An 11444-nucleotide genomic window follows, 5' to 3' on the forward strand; every position below is an offset into this window, starting at 1 on the left:
CTGTGAGGTCAACAACAAGCGTCTTATTTAACAGAGGTACAAACAGATACTGTGTCCTGGTGGTTTAATTCATTGCAGGATCAAATGTCCTGTTTCCTGCCTGTTTTTTTCTTGGACTGTGTCTTTATTTATTTATCACTTAGCATGAATAATGAAAAATAGGCGGAAAGTCACTGCAGCAAATGTGCTAAGGGAACATGAAACAGCAAGGGAGTGTCTCAAAGTGCAGGACATCCCATCCTTCACCCTTCACATATGGTTTATGGTGACGGCAGAGGCAACAGAATCAGTAAAGAATAGTGTCATATGATTTGTTGCATGTCTGCATTATTATGGCAATAGAAATAAAACATAAAGGTGATTTTACCCCATAGCATTTTCACTTATGACACTGACCAGACTGTACAAGCCAATCACATGCAGGCCATGTAAGGAAAACTGAACAGAAAAAGGATGTTGCATTTTGCTGGATTTAGGTGGTTCAGCTCGAATTCATTCAATCATTTTTAGCCTCTTAATAGCCCTCATATCCCTGTATCTGTCTACGGTTTATAACAGTCTACATCACTCTAATCTTTCTCTTGTTGACAATAGCAGCTGGTCGTCTTCCACTAAGCATCAATTTTCCTTAAGAACCAGCCCAGATGATTTTTTCCTGCTGTGATCCCTGACTCCACCCCCTCACATAATGACTAGTTCGATTATGCAATGGCTGTGTCCACTAATGCAGATGAGAAAGAGTAGGATTTTGTTACTCTGAATAAGGGAGTGTATACAGTGTGTGTATCTGGAGTATGACAGAGAACTGGCCCCTATATTTCTGTACTTCCCAGCATGCATCACTCTTATGCATGACATTAAGCTGGCTGCAAGTGTGTGATGACTGAGGCACAGCCGACCTCTTATTGATCACTGCACAATAAACTGCCAAGTATTTTGACTGATGGCTCAGATTCCTGTGGATTTATAAGATAATATCCCACTAATTACAGGATTAATGGAGCCTATTGTGCAGATGCAGAACGTATGTGTCATTAACAAACATGTGGCACTGTTGAGAAAAACACAACAATGGAATTTTACATCAATAGGCCTTAGATGCTGTATTTAATTTGACAATCTAAGTTGAATTCTGTACAACCTATTGATGTTTTAACTATTTAATAACTATAATATAATATAATATAATATAATATAATATAATATAATATAATATAATATAATATAATATAATATAATATAATATAATATAATATAATATTTTAATGATGCATTTAAAGACACATTTCCTTTGGTTATAAACAGAGGCTGACCTGCACAGTCCCTGTTGGGCTCTCTTAAAGGACAAATAGATGACTGTAGCTGTAAAATTGTTCTAAAAGCGGAAGGATCTTAACCCAAGTGTCCCTTCAGAGCGAGTTCTGTGTGATGGGCACTATGTGTCCCCGAAGGCCCTGGCAACTATGAGCTTATGTAATCAGAACAAAGACTGTGCTGTAATGTTTTTATTCAGTTACAATACCTCCACATAATCCTACAGCAAGTAGTTGCAGATTTAGGAAGCAGTCAGTTTTTTTCATATGCTTAAGATGAAAAGCATTGGTTTACACTTGAAGTGAAATCTTTCTTTCTCATCTCTTTCTTTTGCACTCTGGGAAAAGTTCCATAGGTATGTGTATACTCATGAAAAAGGAGCATTAAAACTTTATTTGATCTACATTTTTTATAAGATAATTCATTTATGCAGTAGTTGCAGTAGTTAATAGAGTGAAGAAAGTTATTTTCTGTAAAAGCAGCACAGCAGCTTAAGCAACTATATGTTTTCTCTGTTTATCTTCACAGAGCATGAGAAGAAAGCATGATTCTTCCTGTCAGTCCCACTATGTTATATTCTACTGATTTTTTTCATAGTGTTAAGTAAAGCTCTTATTCAGCTGTAGTAATCTTATGCTCAGCCACACAGCCTTGTGGTGAGATTTAAGGGCTTTAGTGACATCCTTTCCCCCCACATTCATCTTTGACATTCTGTGCTAAACAGCCACAAGATTTATCTTACAATTCGTATAATGTTTATTTAATAATGTCTTTCCTTATTGTTGAAATGTAACCACATAAATGTAATTAAAGAACTAACTGTTAAAAATCACATATTGGTTTATTATACTCAGGATTATTTTAAATATTCATTAAATAACTGACTTCACATATCTTAGGCTAAACCCCCTGCATGGTTTACTTGCTTACAAAGAGTAGGCCTACTCTTCAAGTTTATTCACATTAGTATTTTGAATCTTTAATCTGGACCTTTCAAGTGATCCTGAAGACCTTGCTGATAATTGGTTCAGGTGTGTTTAATTAGGGCAGCTGAAAGTTGCAGGATATTGGCCCTCCAGAAGCAGGACTGAGAACCCTGACATTAGCTCTTCACATTAACTCAAGGCTAGTCAACTTCAGTCCTCGAGGACCACTGTCCTGCGAAGTTTCGCTCCAATCATAATCAAACACACCTGAACAAGATAATCAATGTCTTCAAGATCACTAGAAAGCTAGGCAGGTGTTTGATTTCAGCTGGAGCTAAACTCTTTAGGACTGTGGGCCTCCAGGGTCAGCAATGCATTAACTGAATATGCACTATCTGTTGTTCTCCGGTTGTCAGTCAGAAGGCAGCTCTTGCGTGAACATTATAGGCCTATATACCCAAGCCAATTTATTTATTGTCTTAGTGTTTAAAATATTCATTTTGAAAATAATTCATTAATGAATTTTTTAATTAAACAAACAGACTCACTGGGTGAGCAGGGTAGACAGCTCTCAAAACAAAAAATGAAATGTACTTGCTATAAATGTGTCATGAATCCGTACATCTGCAGCAGTGGTGAACTATTCTCGCGCCCAGTGTTTGAATGCATTAACTGCGCAATTTTAGTAAATAACGACTTAAATTTCGGTCTGTTTCCATATAAATTGTGTGACTTCAGAAGACTTGGAATAGCACAAGCGAGAAACATATTGACTAATTTATACTTTCTGGAGCTTTACAGTGACAAATGACATGATAAAGGTACATTTGTCTGGAGCAAGTTCAGGGTACATGACTGATTGTCTAGTTTTTCAGCATAGCCTTCTGTTTTGTCTTCATCTGTACATCATATTTTTTAAAGATATGGATAAATTATACATGGCCTAATAATGTAATCAAACTCTGTTAGACTCAGAGACTGGATGTGACTGGCAGTTTGTCCAGAGAGGAAACAGCTGGTGTCCTCCAACATGCTTGCTGGCAAAAAGTTTATTATAAGCAGCCAACATCTATCTAAAGTGAGAACTGCTATCCTGCTCTAGACTAGCTGTCTCTCTCCTCACACACACACACACACACACACACACACACATGGACTCATTTAGAGGAAAGAGATTAAGGATTGTGATTAAGAATCGTGTGTGTGTGTGTGTGTGTGTGTGGGGGGGGGGGTCATTCCTGTGTGTTTAAATCTGTGTGTATGGATTTGTGCAGTATGAATGACTAAGGGTCAAAGGTGTGCTACATTGTCATGCCTTCATGAACGTGAGATCAACACTCTTACTATGAAATGCTTTCTCTGATTCTTCTGGAAACCAGGGAAGCATGTAATGCTTCACATGATATAAATATATATACATATACATATATATATATATATATATATATATATATATATATATACATATACATATATATATATATATATATATATATACATATACATATATATATATATATATATATACATATACATATATATATATATATATATATATATATATATATATATATATATATATATATATATATATATATATATATACATATATATATATATATATATATATATATACATATATATATATATATATATATATATATATATATATATATATATATATATATATTTTAATGCTGTCTATTTTACATGTTTGAATTATTATATATATTTTTAATTTAAATGATAGTTTTGCATAATGTACATCATTCGTCTTCTCTTTGTAAATGCTACAGAAATGTTTACTTGCTATTGTACAATCTAGATGCATGCAGGCTGTTTGAATCTTGACATAACCTACTGAATTGTAATATTCCACCCTAAAAATACATTCAGTGTAAGAGGTAAACCTGTTGTAAGGTGTGAGAGCAATGTTATCACACTGTATTCAAAAAATCTACTTGCAAGATTAAACGTTAATGTTTACTACACAATATCTCTCCATAACCTCACAACTCAGGAAATGAAATTTAACAGACCTGTCAAAGACAATAGCGTTGAGTCTTTATGTAGAAAACTCAGTTTAACAAGCCTGCAGTCAAATCAACGATTAAATGCTTTAACCATGAGTTCAGTGCATGATAATAACCTCCCCCCGTTTACTAAAATCCTCCTTGGTAGTCTCAATTTTTTCATTTTTCATGTGATGTTGAATATCAACCTTTATAACATATTCAGTTATAATATGAAATTATTGATTCAAATTGAACAGCTTTTCCATGATAAATTAAGGCATCCAACAAACATATGTTTGACCACTGCACTTTAATAGGCTTTAGATAAAACATTATTTTAGACATTAGATTTTAGACATTTGTAATTTCACAAAAAGGTTTTATCATAAAAAGCTGTTCTTTAATCAAGAAATCCTGAGAAGATGTACTATGGTTTCCCCCAAAATATTAAGCAACACAGCTGTTTTTGACATTGATAAAAATGTTTCTTGAGCGCTGAATCAGTATATTAGAATGATTTCTGAATGATTTGGATCTGGCTACTAAAAATCCAGCTTCGCTCTCACAGGAATAAATGACATTTTAATATAAATATTCAAATAGAATTTAGAATAGAATAGAATAGTTATTTTAAATAAATGCAGCCTTGGTCAGCATAAGAGATTTAAAAAAAATAAAAAAATAAAAAAATAAATAATAGTAATAAAGATCACGCAACCCTAATAAGTATTGTTTATTTTTGCTAGTTTATTTTCTTGTTTTATGGGTTGTTATATTTGTAGTACACAGAGTTGAGTTTCTAGATAACTATTTGGCACTTTGCAAGGCTGTAAACATACAGGACATATTTAGGGCAAACGTACTCCGTGGCCGTCACACCCTGATATTTTCAGGCGCAAGTGGCATCTTGAGAATGGGCCTGTTGTTCTCAACACCTCATTAGTCAAAGGAAGCCAATAGACTAACAGGATGAAACACCTTGCAGTATTCTGGATGGGGTCATGCCCTGCTGCAGTGCGCAGTTAATTCACTTGGGATCCCATAACTCTCAACCAAGGACAATGCAACCATAGAAAACACAAGAACAGTTAGAAAGGACACATTTAGTACTCAAACCGCTTCTAACTAAAGTAATAACCTACCTATTGCTCACATAATTAATAAAAAGTGATTTTTGATTAGTAACAAAAGCAACGTTAAGATTGAGATTTCAAATTAAATGCATGATGTTTCCAGACAGATTATGTCTTGTGACTGATGATAGTGGAATAATCTGTGTTTTTAGGATTATATGTTTCAGTTATAGGTTTTTATTCCAACCCATTGGTATAATTTGAATTGACATTGTTCAGTTGTCTTGTGTTGGTACTTTAGTATATACCATATCTTCAACCCTTACATGCTGTTAATATGGGCGCCCCCTAGAGAAAAATTGAGTAGGACAGCGAGCTAGAGAAGTGCACAGTCATTTAGGATGATGGGAGAACCAGTCACTGTGTTGCACTAGACTAAATTGAGTCATTCTGGTAACCTGATCATACTCAGGGATTAAAGAGAATTCAGCCCAAGTCGAGGAATTATCAAAGTATAAAACAGACCATGTAATGTAGCTCTGCTTGTCTGTCATCTCTCTCCAAAGTCTCAGCAAACATTTCCCATACTCATCTTACAGTGCTTTGGTTAAGAACTAAAAGCATTGAAACACAGCCTCTATAAACACAAAGGCTAATGATGTCACTGCTCGTTTTCTCTCCATTACAGTCAGAATGTGAAATGGGCTCTTTTCTTACTGCAAGTTTTCAAATTTAGGCCACTGGAATATCTTGTTTTTGATTCATGTATTTATTGTATTCAATTCAATGACTCAAATTTGGTTCCCCAGAAATGAGATGATTTTTCCCAAAGTTAGAGATGATGATTCTGAAGTAGAGATCATTTTAAATGTATAACATTTAACTATTATGTTATTATGTAACATTTAATTATTATTACGTGTCCTCTTATATTACTGTTAAAAAGATTGGGGTCAGTAAGATTTTTAAAAAGAAACTGATACTTAATATTATTACTTTTTTATTCAGGTATCATTAAATTTATCCAAAGCGACTGTAAAATATTTACAAATGTTAGAAAAAGATTTCATTTTATTGAAAAAAATATGAAAATTATATAACATTCTCCACAAAAATTTTAAGCATTTTCAACACTGAAAATGAAGAAAAAAAGTATTTTAAAAAAATATTGCTCTTTTTTGAGCACCAATTTACAGTATTTCATCATATGAAACTGAAGAAGTAAGAGTTATTGCTGCTGAAAATTCAGCTATGCAATCACAGAAATATATATATATATTAATCAAATAAATGCAGCCTTGTTGAGCATCAAAAAGCTACTTTTTGAGAAATATTAATCATAACAACCCCAAACTTCTCAAAGTACTTCAAGCATAAAATATTACAGATTTTTACAGATTACATATTGTTTTTTTGGTTGTTTGTTTTTTATTATTATGGAAACTGTGATAATTTTCTAAGTGAATAACAGTTAAATTATAAATAAATTTACTACATTGAGTTGATGTTACAATCCCCCCCCCCCCCCCCCTGTCTATTCTTAAAATGCTTCAAACTAAAGATGTTATCTTGGAGATATTATTTTGATCGTTTCAAAATATATTTGCTTTTCCTGTGTCCTCAATTTCTTTATTTCTGGCAGTTCTGTAACATATTACCCAACAATAGTTTCTTACTGACATTGCCCTTTAGTCATTTCTGACTGGAACATAAAACAGCTTAAAATCTCTTTAAGGTGAAAATGTTTGCTAATGAGATCCTCACAAGTAGAGTAGCATTGGTATTCTAAGCGTATGGCAATTAAAAAATGGAAGTCCACATGGCAGTCAGGTTAGAAATGTGTTAAAAGAAGGCCAGAGTGAATTTACCAGCCCTATTCTGTAAGATAATGCAAAACAGAATGATGTAGATCTTGACACTGGCTCATACATAAATACAAGGAGTATTGAGAATCTCTCAATGACCGCCTCGGTGTTTAGACAAGATGTATTTAGTCACTTAAGAGGTATGTGAGGTGTGAAGTGCTGCAAATAATTATAATGCTCTGAGAGGGAACTGAATGAGATGCTCTCTTTAGCTTCATCTGCCTACGGTGCCTTTGCTTTTCAAACTGTGGTTAATCGCTCATTTGTAGTATGGTTTTCACTGGCCTCTTCATCTAGTTCTTTCTGAGTGCATGGTCTCATTCATAAAGGCTTGACATTCTTGCTGATCTGGTTGTTCCAGTGTTGGTTCTCTGTCATCTGTCTCCCACTGTCAGCCAGTTCCACTCGCTTGAGTTGCTTCTTTAAAATAGCCACTGTCATCGATCAGTCACAAAGTTGTAGATGAGAGATAGACGTAGAAATCCTGCTGATCTGTCTTTTTGTTTTACAGGAACTTGTAGATTGTTATGGATGTGGTTAGATGCAGCAGTAGTATGTGCAGCTGTCATGAGGGTCATGGAGTTTTGTTCGGCTGGTACACAACTTCATAATCACTAAGATGCTGGTGGTCAAGCGATCAGCACTGGACCCCTGAAGTCTCCATATTGTCTCAAATGTGTTTCAGTCGCATTTGAACTACTGTACAGTAATAGAGTACCTTAAAAACATCTCTAGACTTGCATGTTTCCTTTCATGCAGGTGACTTAAGGTGATAAATGGTTCAGTAATTAAATTGGCCATGCAAAAAAAACTTTTGAAATGTTAATCAATTATGGATAACCTATACAATGTGTTTTAGTGCTATATTTTGCTCTAAAATAAAAGCCACTTGCTTTGATGTTTTTTTTTTTTTTTTTGGTCCCACTTTATATTACGTGGCCTTAACTACAGTATGCATACATTTAAATTAATAATTTGATACAATACACTTATTTTGTACATACATGTTTTTACATTGTACTTATATTTAAAAAAAAAACGGTAGCACTTTATTTTACAGTCCTGTTCCCCATGTACATACTATGTACTTATTATAGTAATTACAATAACTATGTAATAACTAGGTACTAACCCTGAACCTACCCATAAACCTAACCCTACCCCATGTAGTTACCTTGTATTACCAGAACTTTCTTAGATAAATACACTATAAGTACATGCTACTGTAGTACACATACTGTAAAATAAAGTGCAACCAAAATACCTGCATGCAATTACATCTGTATTTCATTTCTGTAATTACATTTATAATTATATTACACTGTTGAACCATCCCTAATACTTTAACCCACCCTTAAACCTACTCATACTAACCTGGTCCTTACCTTACCCATATCCCACCTTAAATCCTCAATAGCAGCAAAAGTGTTTTACAATACAATATTTTTTATGTAATTACATAGTTAAGGCCACCTTATATAAAGTGGGACTTCATTTTCTTTTGTTATGGAAATACATTCAAAAAACAAACAAACAAACAACAACAACAACAAAAAACATTCAAAACATTTTTTCTAAATTTTTAGTTTTGAGACCACTATAAACACTGTGGTTGGATTAAAAAGCTACATATAAGAAAACTGTGCATATGAACATTAGAATATGTCATACTCTATGGAAATAGCTTTCTAAACAGTGTAGACATATAGTGCACCCATGCATGGATGCTTGGATGTGGGTATATTTGCTGGAAGGTGGTGCAGGGCCATCCAACACATTACCTAACACAGTGTGCATACAGAACAGGGGTAATTCATTACTTAAGACTGGTCTTTTAATCGTTATTACCTCTGTGTCTGTGACAGGATGGGTCTTGTCTTCTCTTTTTTCTTTAAATAATTACAGTTTCTCTGTGTTGCTCAGGCATTAATGCAGTGAGTGCAATCCTGTGGACTTCACACAGGCTCCCTTGGGCTTTAGCTGTTGCCAATGGATTCACTGCCTGCTCTATACAAAACAATTAAAATAATTACATAGACTCCCATGCAGGCAGAAAATGTGGCCTTTTAACGCTTATTACTGGCATTATTTATAATGCAACAACATATCTTGTTGAAAGACATTTGCCCTCTGTTAAACCTTACATAAATCCCCCTTCCCCCTTCTAATTTGAAAGTTAGCATGTGCCTTTTTTTATGGATATTAAACGTAATGTTTTTTTTAATATCCATTTTATTTAAAATATAATTATGTAGATTATATATAAAATTTACTTGTTAAAATAACTTCTATGTAGTTTGATTTGACTTTGAATAGATGCATTATGTTCCTATGAAGGAATAGGATGTATTTGAGTGTATGCTGGGAGAAGGACGAGATGGGAGGAGATGGGAGGAGTTGTGTAAAGTCCATCTGACCAGCAGGGGCAATGCTGTGTGTGTTCCTCTGTGTATGTGTATGTTGAAATTCTGTCCACTTTCACTCATTCAGGTCACTCTTGGACATCACTAAAAAAAAAAAAAAAAAAACTTTAAAAGCTTAAAATGGTAATTGTCTGTAATTGTGGCAGTGACAGTTATAAGGTTAATACTCATAATTGAACATTGAACAATAACTCGTTTCATTCAGATCGTGAGCTATAGGAGCTACCATGCAATTAAATGCTTTTAATTTGATTTGTTTGGTTTGCCCTATTGATGATGAATGGACTGATCTTATGATAATGTACATGTATTTACCTATTTTGACACTAATTTCTCACAAACATACATGTATGTGGTTGAAAAGTTCATTTATTTCAGTAATTCAACTAAAATTGTGAAACTCGTGTATTAAATAAATTCAGTGCACATAGACTGAAGTAGTTTAAGTCTTTGGTTCATTTAATTGTGATGATTTTGGCTCACATTTAACAAAAACCTACCAATTCACGCTCAACAAATTAGAATATGGTGACATGCCAATCAGCTAATCTACTCAAAACATCTGCAAAGGTTTCCTGAGCCTTCAAAATGGTCTCTCAGTTTGGTTCAATACGCTACACAATCATGGGGAAGACTGCCGATCTGACAGTTGTCCAGAAGACATTCATCGACACCCTTCACAAGGAGTGTAAGCCACAAACATTCATTGCCAAAGAAGCTGGCTGTTCACAGAGTGCTGTATCCAAGCATGTTAACAGAAGGTTGAGTGAAAGGACGTGGAAGAAAAAGATGCACAACCAACCAAGAGAACTGCAGCCTTATGAGGATAGTCAAGCAAAATCGATTCAAGAATTTGAGTAACCTTCACAAGGAATGGACTGAGGCTGGGGTCAAGGCATACAGACGTGTCAAGGAATTTGGCTACAGTTGTCGTATTCCTCTTGTTAAGCCACTCCTGAACCACAGACAATGTCAGAGGAGTCTTACCTGGGATAAGGAGAAGAAGAACTGGACTGTTGCCCAATGGTCCAAAGTCCTCTTTTCAGATGAGAGCAAGTTTTGTATTTGATTTGGAAACCAAGGTCCTAGAGTCTGGAGGAAGGGTGGAGAAGCTCATAGCCCAAGGTGCTTGAAGTCCAGTGTTAAGTTTCCACAGTCTGTGATGATTTGAGGTGCAGTGTCATTTGCTGGTGTTGGTCCATTGTGTGTGTTTTTTTTAAACAAAAGTCACTGCACCCGTTTACCAAGAAATCTTTGAGCACTTCATGCTTCCTTCTGCTGACCAGCTTTTTAAAGATGCTGATTTCATTTTCCAGCAGGATTTGGGACCTGCCCACACTGCCAAAAGCACCAAAAGTTGGTTAATGACCATGGTGTTGGTGTGCTTGACTGGCCAGCAAACTCACCAGACCTGAACCCCATAGAGAATCTTTGGGCAATTGTCAAGAGGAAAATGAGAAACAAGAGACCAAAGAATGCAGATGAGCTGAAGGCCACTGTCAAAGAAACCTGGGCACCCATACCACCTCAGCAGTGCCACAAACTGATCACCTCCATGCCCACCCGAATTGAGGCAGTAATTAAAGCAAAAGGAGCCCCTACCAAGTATTGAGTACATGTACAGTAAATTAACATACTTTCCAGAAGGCCAACAGTTCACAAAAAAAAAGTTTTTATTTTATTTTATTGGTCTTATGAAGTATTCTAATTTGTTGAAATTGGTGGGTTTTTGTTGAATGTGCGCCAATCATCTCAATTTAAAACAACAAAGACTTAAACTACTTAAGTCTGTGTGCATTGAATTTATTTAACACAATAGTTTCACACT

Source organism: Carassius gibelio, chromosome B8 (genome assembly GCF_023724105.1).
Source record: "Carassius gibelio isolate Cgi1373 ecotype wild population from Czech Republic chromosome B8, carGib1.2-hapl.c, whole genome shotgun sequence".
Taxonomy (NCBI): domain Eukaryota; kingdom Metazoa; phylum Chordata; class Actinopteri; order Cypriniformes; family Cyprinidae; genus Carassius; species Carassius gibelio.